Source organism: Nicotiana attenuata, chromosome 6 (assembly GCF_001879085.1).
Source record: "Nicotiana attenuata strain UT chromosome 6, NIATTr2, whole genome shotgun sequence".
In the NCBI taxonomy this organism is placed as follows: Eukaryota; Viridiplantae; Streptophyta; class Magnoliopsida; order Solanales; family Solanaceae; genus Nicotiana; species Nicotiana attenuata.
Genome location: NC_031994.1, coordinates 68,372,320 through 68,377,808, shown reverse-complemented (window position 1 = coordinate 68,377,808; position 5,489 = coordinate 68,372,320).

The window sequence follows — 5,489 nt, the reverse complement described above, 5'->3', positions numbered from 1 at the left end:
TTGATATCGGGGTCGTAATCCAATTCCGAAAGCTGGAGTAGGTCCGTAATGTCAAATATGTCTTGTGCGCAAAATTTGAGGTCAATCGGACGTGATTTGATAGGTTTAAACATCGGAAGTAGAAGTTTGAAATTTCGAAGTTCATAAAGCTTGAATCGGGGTGTAATTCATGGTTTTAGCATTGTTTGATATGATTTGAGGCCTCGAGCAAGTCCGTAATGTGTTTTGGGATTGGTTGGTAGGTTTGGTTGAGGTCCGGGGGCCTCGGGTGGATTCCAGGTGGCTAACGGATCGAATTCGGAGTTTGAAGAAGGGCTGGAGCTGCTGCTTCTGGTATTTCCGCTTCTGCGGATTTGGGACCCCAGAAGCGGCCCCGCAGAAGCGAGGAAGAAGCCGCAGAAGCAGTTGGATGTGAAGCAGCCCAGGACCACAGAAGCGGCCCTAGATCCAAAAGCGGAACAACAGAAGCGGTGGGCCGTCCGCAGAAGCGAAAATTGGGCTGGAGCCCAGTGTCCGCATAAGCAGCGTTTTGTCTGCAAAAGCGGGACCGCGGAAGCGGAAATATTTCCGCAGAAGCGGAAATTGCTGAGGCAATGAGGGTGTTTTAGAAATCGGATCTTGGCCATTTTTCTTAGCTTGGGCGATTTTTGGGGAGCTTCAAGAGAGGGCTTTTCATCATCAATGATAAGGTAAGTTATCCCCACCTATTATGAGTTACATACATCAATTATGTATGGATTTAAGCATGAATTGTGTAGGAGAATTTGGGGTTTGAGGGAAAACCTAGAAAACTAGTATTCTTGGATTTTGACCACGATTTTGGGTATGAAATTTAGAGAAAATCATATATTTGAGTTCGTGAGTTTAGGGGTAAAGTTTATCTTCAAAAAATTTCGGAATCCGGGCACGCGGGCCCGAGGGAATTTTTGTCAACTTTTCGATCGAAGTTAGGAATTTCTATAAATTAATGAAAAATTGAGCATATATTAATGGATTTGCGTAACCGTTGGTTAGATTTGGAGCGTGGTGCATCTATTAGAGTCTTCAGAAGGGAGTGGAATGCCGGTTTGGACCTTCGGAGCGAGGTGAGTCTCCTTTCTAACCTTGTAAGAGGGAATTGTCCCCATAGGTGAAATAATTGATTATGTGCTCCTATTTGCGGGGGCTACGTATGCACGAGGTGACGAGAGTCCGCGCGTAGCTACTATTATGCTATTGTCTGGGTAGTTAGGGCCCAAAAGCATGTTATACTTGGATTATTTATGAACCCATTGATAGCTTGAATTGCTTAAATCACCTTGGATTAGTAAATGAATTTAAAAGGAGATTAAACATCATTTTTCCTGAATTGTTAAAAAGAGAAATTGTTTTATTTGGATAAATATTCCCGATAAGTTCTTAATTGACTGATTGAGCATGTATCATTATGTGTACCTGCGTCGCATGCATGATTCGCGAGCAGGGTATGTGTTTATTTATGGAACGGGCCGAACGCCTCGGCAGATTAAATAGATGCATCTATAGGCGCGTCGTCGACCCTCGGCAAGTGCACAGTTTATTTCTGTTGGATCGGGCCGTCGCCTCGGTGTGATTTGCGCATGTTATGTTGTTGCTTGAGAATTTTTAAATGTGAAATTTGCCCTTCGTGGCTTAATATAAATTGATAAGATAATAAAGAGTAAACCTTGAAAATCCTTGATTATTTGTTGAAGGTGTTTACCTGTTTTCTGGCTTCGTGAATTAGAACTGCTATATAAATCCATGATTTCCTCACATTTTTATTATATTGTCAATTGACCTCTAGTAAGTGTCGAAGTTGACCATCTCGTCTCTACTTCTTCGAGATTAGACGGGATACTCATTTAGTACACGTTGTTTACGTACTCATACTACACTTCTGTGCATTTTTGTTGCACAGGTATATTTATCTCTAGCAGCCCACTGGGCGTAGTAGCGCGGATGATTCTGGGACTAGGTGAGCTGCATCATTTGAGACGGCCGCAGCTAGAGCAGTCCCTTCCAGTGTACTGTATCTACATCCTGTCCACTGTATTGTCGACGGGTGTTTTATTTTATTTTCTTGACAGTAGATGCTCGTGCACTTGTGACACCGGGTTCTGGGATGGTTTGAAGTATTGTATTAACTGCTTATCATTTAAATTTGATTTGAGACTATATTCTTTAAAATTGCTAAATTTGAAGGAAAATCCTAGATTTCAAAAGTATTAAAACGAGATTTTGATTATGTAATTCGGTTGGCTTGCCTGACAGCAGTGTCCGGCGCCACCACGACCGTTAGTGGATTTCGGGTCGTGACATACGCAATGCCCTTGGCTCTCGACTCGGCCTCAAATCGCCCTGAATCTATCCAAAATCAAAATCATAACATCAATACATGCCAAAGGAACAAAGCCCACGCGAAAATTATCAAATTAAATCAAAATTCCCAAAATTGGCCAAACCCGACCCTGGGGCCCAATTCTCGAAATCCGATAAAAATCACAACACTAGAATCCTTATCCTCTCACAAGTCTATACATACAAAATCACCAAAATCGGACCTCAAATCCCCAATTTAAACCCTCCAATTTCAAGCCCTAATTTCCCTATTTCATCCCTAATTTTTTCACAAATTCCATGATTAAACAACGGGAGATCATCACATATATAAATTTTAGGACTCAAGTTACTCACCTTGCTGTTAATCCTTGAATCCCTTCTCAAATTCGCCCTCAAAAGCTTCAAAGCCGTCCAAAAATGGTGAGAACTAAGCTGAAAATCGCGAAAATGGCCTTTTATACTTTCTGCCCTGCGATTTCCGCATCTGCGGACAAAAATCTCGCACCTGCGGGCCCCTTCTGCATCCAAAAATCGGCACATGCGGATTTCACTTAAGTCCTCAGATGCCGCACTTGCGCCCCAGGTCTCGCACCTGCGGGCTTGCAGATGCGGTCCAGCCCTCCGCTCCTGCGACCAATGCCGCTTCGGTGGTCTCCTTTCCGCTTCTGCAGTCCCCAATCCGCAGGTGCGGTTATGACAAAAAATAGCAGCTTCAGCTGCAACTCCAATTTTCCCAACTCTCTGCTAACCCTTTGAAATCATCCCGAGGCCCTCGAGACCTCAACCAAACCTACCAAAAAGTCACATATCATCATTCAAACTTATACCAACCTTCGGAACACTCAAAACAACATCGAAACACCAAATCACCCTCGAATTCAAGCCTTAGGATTTCCAAACTTCCGAATTGCGCAAACGATGCAAAAACCTATCAAGTCTCATCTGAATGACCTGAAATTTTGCACACACGTCACAAATTACATAACGGACCTACTTCAATTGTCGAAATTCCATTCCGGCCCCTATATCAAGATTTCCACTGCCGACCAGAAAATGCCAAATTTCCAATTTTGCCAATTCAAGCCTAAATCTACCACAGACCTCCAAATTACAGTCTGAACACGCTCCTAAGTCCAAAATCACATAACGAAGCTATCCGAACCATCAGAATTCACATTTGAGACCTTCTACCCATAAGTCAACATCCGGTTGACTTTTTCCAACTTAAGCTTCCAAATTAGAGGCTAAGTGCCTCATTTCATTTCAAGACCACTCCGAACACAGAGCAACTAACACGATATGATGAAATACAGCAGAACAACACATAAAGAAATAGAAATGGGGGAAGCAGGGCTGTAACTCATGAAACGACCAGCCGGGTAGTTACATTGCTTCTGCGGTCCCTCAAGCGCATCTGCGCCTTCACACTGGCGGGTGCCCTTCTGCTCCTGCGACCCAGCTTCCCCTCACGCATTCCGCATCTGCGGAGCCTACCACGCACCTGCGGGCTCGCAGATACAGAAATACCCTCGCATCTGCGACCCCTCCCAGTTCTGCCCAAACGCACTTCTACGACCACAAAGCCGCACTTGCCGGCTTGCACCTGCGGCCCTCTTCTCGCAGGTGCGGTTACACCAGAAGCCCAGCTTCTTCAGTTCTTCCTCAACTTCAAATTTCCATCCATTAACAACCCGGAATCCACCTGGGGCCTCCGGGACCCCGTCCAATAATACCAACCAGTCCCAAAATATAATGCGGACCTGCTCGAGGCCTCAAATCACATATAAAAACCGTCGAAATCACGAATCACACCCCAATTCGAGCTTTATGAACTTTAGAACTTCAAACTTCTATATTTGATGCCGAAACCTATCAAATCAAGTTCGATTGACCTCATCTTTTGCACACAAGTCATATTCGACATTACGGACCTACTCAAACTTCTAGAATCGGAATCCGACCCCGATATCAAAAAGTCTACCTCCGGTCAAACTTCTCAAAAACCTTCAAAGTTCTAACTTTCGCCAAATGACTCTAAAATGACCTACGGACCTCCAAATCCACTTTCGATCGCGCTCCCAATACCAGAATCACCATACGGAGCTATTTCTAGACTTGGAATCCCAAACGGACATCGATAACACTGAAATGCACTTCAACCCAAACTTATGAAACTCTTCCAAAATGCTAACTTCCACAATAGGCCCCGAAACGCTCCCGAGTCATCCAAAACCCGATCCGGACATACGCCCAAGTCCAAAATCATCATATGAACCTGCTGGAACCTTCAAATCTCGATTGCGAAGTCGTTTACTCAAATAATCCAATCCTTGTCAATTCCTCCAACTTAAAGCTTACGAGATGCGAATTCTCTTTTCAAATCAACTCCGAACTTTCCGGAATTCAACTCCGACCATGCGTACAAGTTATAATACCTGATGTGAAGCTGATCATGGCCTCAAACTGCCGAACGACGTGCTAGAGCTCAAAACGACCGGTCGGGTCGTTGCAAATAATTAGTGTATATTCATGAAAAAATATACATCTTAAATACCAAATATAGCATTACCGTCCCAAGTTATCATTTCTAATACATCGGTGGGGTAGGCTGAGACACATTGAGTACATCCTATACATGTATCGTAAATCTTTACTAAATGTGACATTGGGTCTATACGTTTTTGAATGTTATAAATTTTTGATCTAGTAAACTTAAAAACGAATCATATAATCATATATTTATATACCAAATGAATCAATGAGTTATCATAATTTTATAATCAATCCCCTATTTATACTTATAAAAAAAATTTAGGCATATATTTATTATATTAACTTTTATGTTTTGACAATTACTTTATTTAAAATTTAATCTAACTGTATAATTACACTTGTGAAACCAAACAACAAACTTGTAATTACAGTGTAATTATACTATGACAAACAAACAGGCCGTCGTAATTACACAACTGTGTAATTATTCAGTTGTGTAATTACTACCCTAGTAATTACACTAATTCCAATTACCTGGTGGCTTTCCAAACAGACCCTAAAGGTTTGGTAATGAAAAACTTTTCAACGTGAGTTCTTAATTTATTAGTCAATGGGTTATTAGTAATTATTTAACTTTTTTTGTTTTTTGCGTGTCT